This window comes from Odocoileus virginianus, chromosome 31 (assembly GCF_023699985.2).
Source record: "Odocoileus virginianus isolate 20LAN1187 ecotype Illinois chromosome 31, Ovbor_1.2, whole genome shotgun sequence".
NCBI lineage: Eukaryota > Metazoa > Chordata > Mammalia > Artiodactyla > Cervidae > Odocoileus > Odocoileus virginianus.
The window spans coordinates 17,800,114-17,815,983 of NC_069704.1; the positions used below are offsets into that span (position 1 = coordinate 17,800,114).

The window sequence follows — 15,870 nt, forward strand, 5'->3', positions numbered from 1 at the left end:
TCTGACTTGATGTCAAGATGTGGTGATTCTCTGCTCATAATAGAAGGACAAAGTTAAATGCCTTAACTGGAGACATAAATAGAGGTGGTGTTCCTGTGAACTGGAACTTATTCTTATTTTCCAGAATCTTTTTGATTAATGCACCTTTTATTTTTGTAGCATAAGCAAAATAGTTCAAATTATAAAATTAACACTTAATCATTTAAAAAGTTTCAAGCAATATAAAACATTCAGAGAAGTAATGATAAAAATAACACATGTTCCCCTACTCCAGTGAGAGTGTTAAAATTTTGATTGATATCTTTTCAAAATAAAAGAGATCGCATTATAAATGCTGCTATATATTTTCTTTTTTTGAAATTAATTATGTCCTTCACTTATTTTATAAGATGTGTCCAGCCTAACTCTCCTGCATCATCTTTTCCCACTCTTTGCTTTCCAACCTGGGTGCCAGTCATGGAAATTAACAACTCCCAAAGCAGGTATTACATTGCCTGTGTCTTCATATACATTTTTCACTTGGTCCAAAAGCCTCTTTTATTCTTTTCAACCTATTTAACCATTGATGATATTTATCACTCAGTGAATGTCTTGCCTACCCCAGGATGCTTTACCTTAGCCACAGACAGTAACTTAGGAGTCCAGCATGTTCTTAAAGTTCATAAAACCCTGTTCTTAGCCTTTCCATAAATCACACTTATGAGAATATAATCACTGATTAATTTGTGTATTTCTCCACTGAGTATAATCTCCTTAAGAACAAGGCCATTTCTCAGTTGGCCGCAATACTAGATATTAAGTATAAATGTTCAACTCCAATCAATGGGACAACTCTTTTTTTCAGATATGAGATATCATATTCAAAGAGAGGGAAGTAGAAGGAAAGAGAATTCTCTCAGACAGAACTGACTTCAAAGGACCGGTGTATCCATCTTTTCTTCCCATCCCATCCCATCCCATCCTCACAGTCTCCAAAAACAGGTAAGGAGAGTCATCTGTATTTTGATGGATCTGATACTGAATGATACTGCCTGCCTGCTTCAGAATATGGGGAGAAAGAGGACAGGCCCCACTACATCTAGTATAGTGGCTACACTAGATGGGGGCAGCATACTTGTCTGATAATTTTGGCTTCCTCTAAGGCTAAAGTGATCTGTTTTTCATATGCTCACAAGAGAAGCTTCTTCAACTCCCAGCCATGTTGTCTGAATCATCTAAGAGTCCCCCGACTCCTTCATTAACTCTTCTCGGTGTCAAATAGAGCGGGCTTGCTGTGACATCTGCCATATTGTGTCACAAACTGACAGGCAGTCGCTTCGTAGCGGTACTGCTGCTCAGCACACATCAGACTGACAGACTGCGTCTCCTTGATGGAGAAGAGCAATTCTCCCACATCCTTAGGCAGAAAAAACTGGTCCAAAATGCCAGGCTCCTGTAGCAATATGATGTACATAGGGATATTATAATATAGGAGTTTTTATAACTGTCATTCCCCTTTCTGGGCTTGAGATGTGTGACACATGCTTATGATAATCACTTGCCCTCTATCTCAAGCATATTGATTCATTTATCTGTGCATTTATGCATTTGTATACTCAACATATATGAGGGTTACTTTCTAAGATCCAGGTACTTGAGGAGGCGCCAAAGGGACTGATGGGTAAACAGAGCTTTGTCCCTGCCATTAACAACGTCTCATTCAAGTAGCAGACATGGGCATGCAAACAGGATTGTAATGCAGGAAGGCAAGGGCGTCTGAGAGTCAGGCATGAAGAATGTCGAGCAGAGAACAATGGAAAGAGCCATTCATGAAGCCTCAGAGAATCGGGGAAGGTTTCACAGGGGAAGTGAAATAGGAGCTGACTTTTGAAGAACAGTGACATTCACGTGGGCTGTGTAAGGAAGAAGTGCAACAGCAAGTGGAGAGGAGGTGAGCGTAAAGTGGCATGGGCCACGCTGCCCTGTGGCTGGAGCATGAGCTAAGCAAGTGGGAGTCATGGGGATGGCATCAGGTGGGTGGGGAGCATGGCGTGCAAGCCTCTGACTCTCTCATGTTGGCAATGCACGGTCAGCAGCTAAGTTTAGGCAGAGTGGGCCAGGCGTGTGATCCCCAATGTTGTGCAATCAGGAGCAGTAATAAGCTTTTTAAACTTTTGTATCTTCCCCGTGTTTGTTTTTATCATTCTCTGTATTTTCATAATGGTTAAAATCTCTAACACGTACACAAAAAGATCTGTTGGTTTATGTTTGTGAGTAGCGTGGAAAGAGTGGAACCTGGGAGACTGAGTCTCACTCTGCAGGGTAATGCAGGTCACAGAAGCATAATAGAAAAAGGAAGGAAAGCTGAGAGTCTTGAGACAAATAGAGGAAGGAGAAGAGAGGTACAAATCTGGGACAGAGAAGTGGTCCAGTGACCTTGGAGCCGATTGCCTGACCCTCTTCCAAGGAGGGTTGACCTGGTGCCTGGTGTCAAGGGACTGTTTTGCAGGGCAAGAGTCTGGAGGGCACACACACATAGATAAATGTGGAAACCATCATGGGTAACATACTTCTCCGTGCTGGTAGAGGTTGATTCTTTGCTGGTTGTGCATTTGCTTAGATGGGTATGTTCCTTAAAATTTGTTTGTGGGTATAGAGAGGCAGATGAGAAAGATATTAGTAAGCAGATGGCTATGTGGGTCTTCCTTTTATCCTCCAAAGGATATAGCTAATCTTATAAGGCAGAAATAACTGCCTAAAATTATGCCAGGTACTCAGCAGCAAAGTCATTGGGACTGGACAGAACTAAGTTTAAATCTTAGCTCAACTTCTACATCTCTGTCTCCTCATTTTTAAAATAGGCATGAGAACACCTTTCAGCATAATTGCAAGGATTAGCTGAAATAATGTATGTAAAATATTCAGCCTGCTGCCAGACATTCAAAAACGAAGCTATCCCTTCATACAGTTAATGCACTTTACACATTGTAATTTTTCTGTAGCACAGTACTAGACACTCAGGAAACTTAGAACTACCCCTTGACATGACTTCTCTTGCTTCGCAAGTGCACTGGAAGTTTAATCTTTTGCAGGCTAAGGTACATTAAGAGTTATCACCAGTTGGTATTGAAGGAGATAGTCATTTGTCAGTAATATTGACCCAAGGAAAACCAGTCAGGTATAAAGAGGCATCACTTTGAAATGATGTGACAAATGAGGCTCCATCATTTGAATGAGGAGACAGTAATAGGGTCAGTGGATCCAGTGGCCCTGCTCTGACACATACTCAACAGTTACTGCAATCCTAATAAGTGGGACTCTTCCATTGCCTGTATGAGCTAGGGGTTGGGAGTGTGGGTCCGTAGTAAGAGTGGATTTGTATATCCCAGCATCAAAACCTGAGGTAGAATGACAACTTGAGTAATAAATATAATGATGTGAAAAATGCAGTAAATAGGTGTCAATGTCCCAAACAAAATATTAGTACATCTTTGAATATTTCTTTGACTATGTATTCACTCACTTGTTAGAATTATTTACTGATAAGCCTTAAGTGTTCATCTCTGAAGGCCAGCAAATTTTATTTAAATTTAACTGAGAGTGGGTGAAATTTTGACACACTTCTATTCTTCCTTTGGCATTCATGCTTATGTTTAATTCAGTGTTTCATAATTTGCAATGAAATAAACTTCTTCATGCATGAAAAATTTATAAAATATGAAGCAAAGGGAGTACATGTCAGAGTGTATAATAATATCATTAACTGCTTAAAAAATTGTTTATGAGCCATGAACTTACACCTGTGTATTGAAAAGGGCTGAATATTGGATGCCAAAGAAACAGAAAAGTTTGTATTCCTTTTCCAAATCACCTTATAAAAATTGGAGGTTCACTGTCTGCCCAGCACTGTGCTAGAGACTGTGTGGATAGCATAACCTCCAATGTAGTGGTTTCCCTGCCTCCAGGCTCTCTCATGTAATTCCTCCACCATTACATGAGAATTGCCTTTAGGAGTATGTCATTTCAACTTTAGTTTCTATGGCCCCCGTTTATCTCCCCTTCCCTCCTTCCTTCTCTCTCTCTTTCCATTCCCCCTCTTCTTTCCCTCCTCTCTCTCTTCTCCCCTTCCCCGCCTCCCTCCCCTGGGGCAGCAGGAAGCTGTGAATGCTCTCTGAGGAGCCCACTGGCAGTGGTGGGCTCCACCACCCCCACTAGTGAGCAGTCTCCTTGTTTCGTTAATACATCTTCTCTGTTTGGTTCTTACAGTCCTAGGAACTTCCTGTAATTCCTTATCTCTGTATTACCTATCTTCCTTTTTTCTTTCTCAACTTTTCAAACATGTTTGAGACAAGCATCCTTTATTAAATTACCTCCGTTTGAAATAAACGGTGTAATTGGACCCTATTTTTCTTATTGAACCTTGAGTATAGGTGGGGTCAGAGTAATAATAGCAACACAAAATTTGTTCTCCCCATCATCTCCTCACATAGAGCTGAGCCACCTGCAACATGCCTCTCCCTCAAGTGTAATGAGGGGTCCATGGGAAGAGCTCGTGTGTGCCAATTATTGCTGAGATTCTTGGGCATCTGCCATCTCTCATCATGCATCGGTCCCCATCGATTGCTCTGCTGCAGGCTTCCTGGGCACGGCCACTTGTGCCAAAGCACTGCCCCACGCTTCTCTCCACACTTCATCATTCCTTTCCACCTGGGACCCAAAGCAGCATTATTTGTGTCACTGGAAATCAGACTACTCATTAAAAAAAAAAAAATCCTAATTCTGTTCTCAAAGCCCCATATAGGCTAGATATAACAAAAAGATGCTAACAAATGGTGGCTTCAGCATGACAAAATTTTATTTCTGTTGATTCATATTCTTGAAGTGAGCAGCCCAGGACTTTGCCCCCACCCCGGCCCACCAACCCCAGTTGATGGGCTAACTCTGCCATCCTCAAAACATGGCTTCTATCTCTCTATCTCCATCACTGCCATTTCCCAGACAGAGGACTTTAGGAGATGATTGGAAGTTGTTTTAGACACCACTTCTGCATATATCCCATTAGTTGGAACTAACTACAACAGAGGCTGGGAAATTTGTCTCCAGCTAGATAATCAACTGCTCAGTTAAAACTGGGGTTCAGGGCAGCACATGCAGGCGTGTGGGTTGTGGTCTGTGTAAGAGTGCCTTGCTGAGAGGTGAGGGCAGCTGACACAACCCGTGCTCTGCTCACCAAGCTGTGAGCCCCCATCCACCTTCTTTTCACAAAAGTTCCTCTGCTTGTCAAGCCATGTGTCCGCAGAGCTGTCTCTGTCCCAAAGGGGGATTCCTGTAACAGAAACAGTATTTCTGTTTCTTTCATAGAATCAGATATCTGATGTTGCAACCTAGCGGGGCAGAGACCAGAACCTGCCCCATGACTCCGAAGGTGCGGCAGACAGCACCCTCGTGATGGTCCTAGTAAGCATGCTGAACGGACATACTTGGGGCGGGACGTGCTCTCTGCTCTGCGTCACGGCCTGCCCCCTATGTCCGTCCCCATGGAAACCAAACAGGCTGTTCCTGATCAACAGCAAAGCCTTAACTTTATTCTCCCTTTATGGTGTGCTGATCAAACTCCCCAGTGTTGCTGTTCCCTACTGATCTCATGTAACTTCTAGCAACAGAAGTATCGGGCTGAAAGGAGCCATTTCGTCTTCCTGCCATGGAGAGCAGGAGGGTCCCCTCACTCCCCGCTTGCCAAATGATATGTGTCTGTCTTTTCATTCTGCGCCCGCCCCGGTTTCAGATCTTTCTCACTCAGCTGTGCTGGGCGCGGCTATCTGAGATAGAAACAGTAACTCTCTGTATGGTTTGTATCCAGTCCATGAGGCTGGGCAAGGTGAGAAGAAATTAGGAACAGATGCCATCCTTTGATCTCCACTGTTTTCTTCCTCCTGTGTGGACACAGGACCAAAAGCTGCTTGCTTCAACAAAAATAGCAAATTGACTACGTCTTATATCCTCCCCACCATTTCATTTACTTCCTTAACCCTCAAAAGTCTGGGCATGGTTATTATTATTTACAGGTTATGTGTAAGGAAACTGAGACTCAGAGATGTTAGGTAACTTGCCCAAGGTCACACAGCTAACAAGCAATTAGATATGAATTTTGTCCCAGGTCTATGTGACTCCAAATCCACTGCTTATTTTATTATCACACTGCCTATTAAGTTACAAGCACCAGTACCTTGTGACAAAAATGAACTACTTCTAATATGAGCCTTTTTAATAGAGAAGTTCCAGGGAACAGGACATCACCAGGGCCACACTGTCATTGTGGTTTACACTTCCCATGAACTCTTTCCAATAAACATTTCATTTAAATTTAATAAAGTAGTTAATAAAGCCATAAAGGTTAATTACTAGTTAAGGGAAAAATATGACTTCACATTGGTGAACATGTGAAAAATGAATCAACTTCGTTTTGCCATTAACCTAGGATTATACAGGCAATAAAGCATAATTATGGATTTAACATGTTAATTCCCAGTGGATTTAATAGCAGTGCTGTGAGATACATGACCAATCGCTAACCAATCTGACAAGCCTCAGACAGCACTAATCAAAATTAAATCACTTGGCCCACATGTGGATGCAATATATCTTTCAAGATGAAATGACTGTAATTTTTCATCATGGAGTTATTATAAATGCCTCAGGATAGGGTGAAACGAAGAGACAGGAAAAGTGGGGGACATAATCTGTGATCTCAATCTGACATTTACTCTGGTAGCTATGTTAAAAGAAAATAACTTTTTTTCCCCCATAAATTTAAGATTCTCTGCAGGGTTTTATTGCTCACTCTAATGGTTCATGATTTACCTATAATTTGTAGAATAAATCAATGCATCCACATCCCTTAAATTTTTTATACCTTTTTTTCTTTGCCTTTCCAAAAATAATATATTGGCAGTCAGCCCTTTGTGACACTAAGATTCTATATTTCAACAACTGTGTTTCATCAGTGAGACCAATTCTTAAGAAACAGACTCTTAAAATAACACTGTATCTCACTTACTATGATTTGTACCACCTGGTAACCATAAAAGAAAAGTTCTTACTACTTGAAGAAAAGCAGTCTGAAAATGATGGACTATGGGCCAAATCTGGCCCACCAACTATTTTTGTAAATAAAGTTTTATTGACACGTAATCACACTCTTTTGTTTACGTATCATCTTTGGCTGCTTTCATGCTCCAATGGCAGAGGTAACAGTGACAGAGACCATGTTCCCATAAAGCCTAAAATATTTACTATGTGGTCAAGTACAGAGAACGTTTTCTTACTCTTAATCAAGAGGTTCATTTTTTTTTTCCCTGAATTCTAATTTAGCTAAAATATGGTTGGTTTTAGGGCCTTCTGTTTCTCCCCCTCATATTATTCATGTTGGACTTTGGTTCCCAATTTTCTGAAGTCTCACATCAAAACTGCTTCCTTATAGTGATGAGAATTAAATATGGGAGAATATAGTCCAATATATGGTGCCTACCCAGTAGCTGAGTGGTAAAAGAATCTGCCTGCAATGCAGAAGACATCAGTTCAATTCCTGGGTCAGGAAGATCTCCTGGGGAAGGGAATGGTTACCCACTCCATTTTTCTTGCCTGGGAAATCCCATGGACAGAGATGCCTGGCAGGCTATAGTCCATGGGGTTGCAAAAGAGTTGTATATGACTGAGCAGCAAAACAACAACTCTAATATACACAATACTCAAAAACATGAATTCATTGCCCCCGCTTCAACATATTGTAGTTGCTGTCACTTTAACAGGAGAAGGTACTGTGTGAAGGCTAATAGCATGGATTAAGAAGAGCTTAACTCTGCCACTATAACCCTTGGGCAAGTAACCCTGTGCAAGTTTTTAATTCCTCTATGCCTCTTTGTCTGTAAAATAGGGATCATAATAATGTTCCTTTCAAGAGTTCTGAGTGAGATTAAAAGAGGTAACCCAGGCAGTATGTTGAGATTAGTCTTGGCGTGCAATATGCACTATAGACTTGTGTTAGCTTCTGTCACCACCATCATCATCATCAAAAGAGCTTAGATCATATTTGGAAAGAATTAGCCCATTGCCTACTGGTTAAGCAAATGGATTTACTTTAGGTCAGTGTGAGGTGTAAGGCTTCTGGCACTGTCCCTGGCACATTGTATGTACTCAATAATTGGTGCTTTCATCTGTCTCTCTGTTCCCTTTATGGTGGCCTGACCCTCCATATGTCTCCTATTTCCTGACATCACACTCTAAACCCCAGTCATGCTCATCACATTATAATTGCTCATTGGCTGCCTTCTATTCTCTGCTTCTTCAATTCCTATTGTGGGCCAACTCTTGTGTCCAGACAAACCTGTATTCTCTTATATGCCAAGTCTTTATTAATAATAATGATATTAAATAATAGTAATTTGAAATATATATATACACATATATGTATATAGCTCTATTGCCAGACATTATTTTAAGCATTTTATATATTATCTCCTCATTACAGTGCTCTGAGCTAGTTACTATTATTATCCTCATTAATAGATGAGGAAATTGAGGAACAGATGTTTTAAAAGACTTACCAAAGATCACAGAGCTTTAAGTGTAGAGCAAGGATTTGCATCCTGGCTCTGGAGTCTGCTTTTAGCCACTGTGCTGTACTTTTCCTTTAAATGTTTTCAAAAGGGCTGTGATTAAATTTGTGTTGTGTAAAGTTTGATCCTGATGGGCTTCATAAACATACTCTATCAACTCATTTCTGTGTGAGAATTTACATTCATGTATGTTGCACATATAGAATGATTCATGTTTCTTACATTTCAGTAGTACTAGACCATTAGAGGAAATGCACTTATTGAACACCTAATATATATAGAAGACTTTGAAATAAGTGTTGTGAAGGGAATATATTTGTCTAATGCATGGGAGTTACAATCTGTACGATGGGTAAGATATTTGATGCAGGCAGGTATAAAGATGTTTGTATATATGTCCTTGTGCATGGTATATATGTGTGTATTCTGTGCTGTGTTGTGCTAAGGTGCTTCAGTCATGTCCAACTCTGTGACCCCATGGACTGTAGCCTGCCAGGCTCCTCTGTCCATGGGATTCTCCAGGAAAGAATATTGGGGTGGGTTGCCATTTCCTCCTCCAGGGGATCTTCCTGACCCGATGATTGAACCCATGTCTTTTATGTCTTCTACATTGGCAGGTGGATTCTTTACTACTAGCTCCACCTGGGAAGCCCATATATGTGGGTACATATATATGTATGTTTTCTTTTAGGACAAAAGGATGTAGGACTGGGTTGGGGCCAAAGGGTCCTTATATGCAAGACAAGAGAATTTGGACTTTATCTTCTGTGCAATTGGAAGCTAATGGAGAATTTTAAGCAGGGAAATTACTCAGATAAATTCATAAATTAGAATAACTGTAGCAGCGTGGATGATAATCTGAAGAGAGAATTCAGAGGCAGGGAAACCAGTTAGGACAATATACTAATAGTTTCAGTGAGCACAGACAGAGTTACTGCTTTTCCTAAGCAGTAACTATGGGATATTAACAAATATACATTAGCTAAAATACTCATGATAGAAAGCTATAAGCATTAACAACTCATTTTTTAAAAATTATTCACATATGGCAATGACCCTGAAATATTTTCAGGAACCTCATTTCTCCCTTGCCCTGCCTCTCAATTTGGGATGAAATATACCTCAAGTAGTGTCAGCCCAAAGAACACTTGAGTCAAGGACAGAGATAAAAAACTGGCCCTGGGCTTCAGAGTTTCTGCTGACCCTCCTGCCATAGAAGATACTGTGTGAACTGAAGCATATGTATTGAAAATCATTCACCTGCCTCCTCCCAGCTGGCTGAGATGAACCCCATTAGCATCAAAAGGACAATTCAGGGTGAGCTTGGAAAGGAGAAATTGGCTTTTGTCCCTATAAATAAGTAGAGACGACCCCTTAATGCCTCACCCTTTATGGTTATATGAGAATTCTGGATTTGGAATGAAAAAGGGCTCTCAGTAGCAGAAAAGACTAGGTGATTGAGGGTCATAGGTGCATTTGAGTTAGATTTGAGAAGCCCAGTCAACCATGACAAGCTATATAAACCCCAAGTGTGGGCAATTAGACCTACAGTTTGGCTCTTTGCTGTTCCTTGTTTGATGTAACCTCATTGTAACTTGTTTTCCTCATTGAAAACACAGGAATAATTAAATTTAGTCACTTCTTATTAAGGTAAAATGACATAGTGTTTATGAATGTGTTCACCACAGGGTATGAAAGATAGTAGGTGACTGAAAAAGGTTATATACAAAACAAAATATTATGCAAAAAAAGTTAAGCATGTCAGTTAAGGTTTAAGATCAGTCACTCTGGAGTTAGGGCTGTCTGGGTTTAAATTAAGACTGCAATATTTACTATCTTTGCGCCCTTCAGCAAGTACATCATTAAGCCTCAATTTCCCTCATCTTTAAAATGTGGATCCAAATAATACTTTTTAGAGTTTTGTGTATGTGTGTACATGTCACAAACAGTTAACTTTCAATATTTATTATTATTACTGTATATCATTGACTTTTTTTTTCTTTTTCTTATCCAAGGAAAGTTGTTGCACTGTTTTAAAGGTAGGATATTTTTGGTTTATTAGTAAATTTCTGTGGCTTGTTTGTCTTTGAGTTAAATGAGAATTTATAAAATATTCAGTCAGATTTGCTATATTATAGGCACCCAGCCAAGCATGGACACTTCCAAAGATCAGGCCCCTTCCCTCACTGGTCTCTTGATCTGCCACATGTCCATTCTGATTGGAACCATATGATACCTCTTAATAAGACATTTTCTTTGATGAAGCAAAAATCACTGCCTCTTCTATAAATTTCTCAATGTCAAATTCCTTTTCTAGACGACCTAGGGAAATATACTTTCCTAAAGAACATCCATTCATATATTTGAAGATACTAAGATACCTATTTTGGTTTTTCCTATACAGAGAAATTTTCTACATATTTGAATGGTTTAACATTGTTGGTTCACAAGTACACTTTTGATCACAATAACAGTTTTGCTTTACTTTTTAATGTTAGCTACAGGCATTTTAAGTAACATTTTAAATCCTTTGTTGTCATTTCAACAGTCTTCAGAGCACCTTCACCAGGAGTAGATCCCATCTCAAGAAACTACTTTTTATCTCATACATAACAAGTAAACGTCTTCATTTGTTAAAGTTTTATCATGAGATTGCAGCAATTCAGTCACGTCTTCAGGCTCCATATCTAATCCTAATTCTCTGGCTGTTTCCACTACATCTGCAGTTACTTTCTCCACTGAAGGCTCGAACATACCAAAGTCATCCTTGAAGGCTGAAATCAGCTTCTTCCAAACTCCTGTTAATGTTGATATTTTGGTCTCTTCCTTTGACTCACAAATGATCTGTTTTCTAAGTTGAAGTATAGCTGACTTAAAATATTATATTAATTTAGGTATACAACATAGTGATTCAATATTTTTATAGATTACACATGATACAAAGTTATTATTAAATATTGACTATATTCTCTGTGCTATAAATTACATCCCTTTGATTTATTTATTTTGTGTGCATGAGTGTTTGCTCAGTCATGTCCAACTTTCACAAACCCATGGACTGTAACCCATCAGGCTCCTCTGTCCATGGGATTTTCCTGGCAAGAATACTGGAGTGGGTTGCCATTTCCTCCTCCAGGGAATTGTCCCAACCCAGGGATCAAACCTGCGTCTTCTGCATCTCCGCATTAGCAGGCAGATTCTTTACTACTGCACTAGCTGGGAAGCCCCATTTATTTTATAACTGCTAATTTATACTTCTGAATTCCATTCACCTATTTTAACCTTCCTCCTCCCCTTCTCACTTCTGGTAACCATGAGTTTGTTCTCTGTGGGTCTTTATTTTGTTATATTTGCTCATTTGTTTTGTTTTTTAGATTCCACATATAAGTTAAAACATACATTATTTGTATTTCTTTAAAAATAAATATTCATAACGGCTTCTAGAATGATGGGTCTTTTCCAGGTTTTCAATTTACTTTGCCCCAATCCATCAGAGGAATCACTATCTATGGCAGCTTTACTCTTATGAAATGTATCAATATTTCTTAAATGCTAAGATTCAAAGGTAAAAATTATTCTTTGATCCATGGGCTGCAGAATGGATGTCATATTAACAGGCATGAAAACAACATTGATCTCATTGTGTATCTCCATCAGAGCTCTTGGGTGAGAAGTTACATTGTCAGTGGGCTGTAATATTTTCAAAGGAATCTTTTTTTCTGAGCAGTGGATCTCAACAGTGGACTTATAATATTCAGTAAGTTAAAAGACACTTACTCCTTGGAGGAAAGTTATGACCAACCTACACAGCGTATTAAAAAGCAGAGACATTACTTTGTCAACAAAGGTCCGTCTAGTCAAGGCTCTGGTTTTTCCAGTAGTCATGTATGAATGTGAGAGTTGGACCATAAAGAAAGCTGAGTGCTGAAGAATTGATGCTCTTGAACTGTGGTGTTGGAGAAGACTCTTGAGAGTCCCTTGGACTGCAAGGAGATCCAACCAGTCCATCCTAAAGGAGATCAGTCCTGGGTGTTCATTGGAAGGACTGATGTTGAAGCTGAAAGTCCAATACTTTGGCCACCTGATGCAAAGAGCTGACTTATTTGAAAAGACCCTGATGCTGGGAAAGTTGAGGGTAGGAGGAGAAGGGGATGACAGAGGATGAGATGGTTGGATGGCATCACCGACTCAATGGACATGAGTTTGGGTAAACTCTGGGAATTGGTGATGGACAGGGAGGCCTGGCGTGCTGCTCTTCATGGGGTCACAAAGAGTCAGGCAAGACTGAGCCACTGAACTGAACTGAAACCATGTTGTAAATAGATGTGCTGTCATCCAGGCTTTGTTGTTCCATTTATACAGCACAGGCAGAATAGATACTCAATTCAGTTCAGTTGCTCAGTCATGTCTGACTCTTTGTGACCCCATGAATTGCAACACGCCAGGCCTCCCTGTCCATCACCAACTCTCAGAGTCCACCCAAACCCATGTCCATTGAGTCGATGATGCCATCCAACCATCTCATCCTCTGTCATCCCCTTCTCCTCCTACCCTCAACTTTCCCAGCATCAGGGTCTTTTCCAATGAGTCAACTCTTCACATGAGGTGGCCAAGGTATTGGAATTTCAGCTTCAAAAATCAGTCCCTTCAATGAACACCCAGGACTGATCTCCTTTAGGATGGACTGGTTGTATCTCCTTGCAGTCCAGGGGACTCTCAAGAGTCTTCTCCAACACCACAGTACATCAGGGCCTTTTCCAATGAGTCAGCTCTTCGCATCAGGTGGCCAAAATATTGGAGTTTCAGCTACAATAACATCAGTCCCTCCAATGAACACCCAGGACTGATCTTTAGGATGGACTGGTAGGATCTCCTTGTAGCCTAAGGGACTTTCAAAAGTCTTCTCTAAAACGGCAGTTCAAAAGCATCAATTCCTCATCGCTCAGCTTTCTTAATAGTCCAAATCTCACATCCATACATGACCACTGGCAAAACAGTAGCCTTGACTAGATGGACCTTTGTTGACAAAGTAATGTCTCTACTTTTCAATACGCTGTCTAGGTTGGTCATAACTTTCCTTCCAAGGAGTAAGCGTCTTTTAATTTCATGGCTGCAGTCACCATCTGCAGTGATTTTGGAGCCCCCCAAAATAAAGTCAGTCACTGTTTCCACTGTTTCCCCATCTATTTGCCATGAAGTGATGGGACCAGATGCCATGATCTTAGTTCTCTGAATGTTGAGCTTTATGTCAACTTTTTCACTCTCCTCTTTCACTTTCATCAAGAGACTCTTTAGTTCTTCACTTTCTGCCATAAGGGTGATGTCATCTGCATATCTGAGGTTATTGATATTTCTCCCAGGATTCTCGATTTCAGCTTGTGCTTCCTCCAGCCCAGCGTTTCTCATGATGTACTCTGCCTATAAGTTAAATAAGCAGGGTGACAATATACAGCCTTGACCTACTCCTTTTCCTATTTGGAACCAGTCTGTTGTTCCATGTCCAGTTCTAACTGTTTCTTCCTGACCTGCATACAGGTTTCTCAGGAATAGATTTAGCATAAGTCTTAACTGCCCTAGGATTTTCAGAACAGTAAATGAGCATTGGTTTCAACTCAACTAAAAGTCATTAGCTCCTTTAGTCCCTAACATGAGAGTCAGCCTTAAAGCCAGACATGGACTTTTCCTTTTTAGCTATCAAAACCCTAGATGATATATTGTTCCAATACAAAGCTGTTTTGTCTACATTGCAAATCTGTTATTTAGTGTAGCCACCTTCATTAATTATTTTAACTACATTTTTTTAGATAACTTGCTGCAACATCTATGTTTGCTTTTGCTGCTTCACTTTATACTTTTATGTTATGGAGATGGCTTCTTTCCTTAAAACTCATGAACCAGCCTCTGCCACCTTCAAGTTTTTCTTCTGCAGCTTCCTCACCTCTCTCTGCCTTCATAGAATCTAAAAATGTTAGGGCTTTGGTCTACGTTAGGCATTGGCTTAAGGGAATGTTATGGCTGGTTTGATCTCCTATCTAGACCACTCAAACTTTCTCCAAATCAGTAATAAGTCTCTTTTGCTGTCTTATCATTGTTGTGTTCACTAGAGTAGCACTTTTAATTTCCTTTAAGAGCTTTACCTTTGCATTCACAACTTAGTTAACTGTTTGACACAAGAAGTGTAGCTTTTGGCTTACCTCAGTACTAATCTTAATTGTTTCTAGCTTTTGGTTTAAAGTGAAAGATGGGAACTTTTTCTTTCCTTGGACACTTAGGGGCCATTTTAGGGTTATTAATTGGCTTGATTTTAATGCTGCATGCCTAAGGAAATAGGAAGTCCTGAGAAAAGGCAGAAAGACTGGGAAGAGCTTGGTCAGTGGAACAGTTAGAACACACAACTTTTATCAATTAAGTTCACTGTCTTATAGAGCCCATTTCATGGTATCCTCCAACAGTTACAATAGGAATGTCAAAGATCATTGGCCATAGATCAACATAGCAAATATAATAATAATGAAAAAGTTTGGAATATTGAGAGAATTACCAATATGTGACAGAGAGACACAATATGAACAAGTGCTATTAAAAATTTGTGTCAGTAGACTTGCTTGATACAGGGTTGCAACAAACCTTCACATTTTAAAAAACAGGGTCTGCAAAGTGCAAAGTAAAGCACAAAAAAATGAGGTCTCCCTGTGCTACTAAGTTGTGACTTTGAACCACTGTAATTGATTTCCTGATCCTTAAACTTAGGAGTTTGCCTGTATTCCCATGAATCTTTACTATGAAAGGTGCAGCTCATGGTTGATAGTGGACTGCTCAAATAACTTGATGCAAGTGTAGATTTAAAAAAAGCAATATATAAATATTCAGTGTTTACAACTAAATGTACTGAAGCACATTTATATTTTAATAAATGTGTGTTTACACAGATTTTCTAAGATTTTTAAAAGAATATGTATTGGGTGATATTAAAACAAGATGGTGGGACTTCCCTGGCATTTCAGTGGATAAGACTCTGAGCTTCCACTGCAGAAGGCATGGGTTCAATCCCTTGTCAGGGAACTAAGATCTCACATGCTACATAACCAAAAAAAAAAAAAAAAGGAAGGCATTTAATAAAATTAATTTAAATTTTGAGTCTTGCCCTATGATTAGGTGCTCATGATGCATTTTCTCAGCTGAGGACCCAGAAAATCAGGTTTCATTATTGTTTACAACTTGGAATCAGCCTACCTCTCAGTATCTCTCTGACTTTTCCAGTCACACCAGAGGGAAA

At 39.8% G+C, this 15,870-nt stretch overlaps 1 long non-coding RNA gene across 2 annotated transcripts in view; it reads left to right on the forward strand.

The window, feature by feature from the left end:
- LOC139032414 (uncharacterized) overlaps positions 1-15,870 on the forward strand; it is a 167,107-nt gene that overhangs the window by 5,814 nt on the left and 145,423 nt on the right. For both annotated transcript variants that reach the window (XR_011484955.1, XR_011484954.1), the window contains exon 2: positions 845-981. This is a non-coding gene — a long non-coding RNA (uncharacterized lncRNA). The remainder of the gene's footprint in view (positions 1-844; positions 982-15,870) is intronic.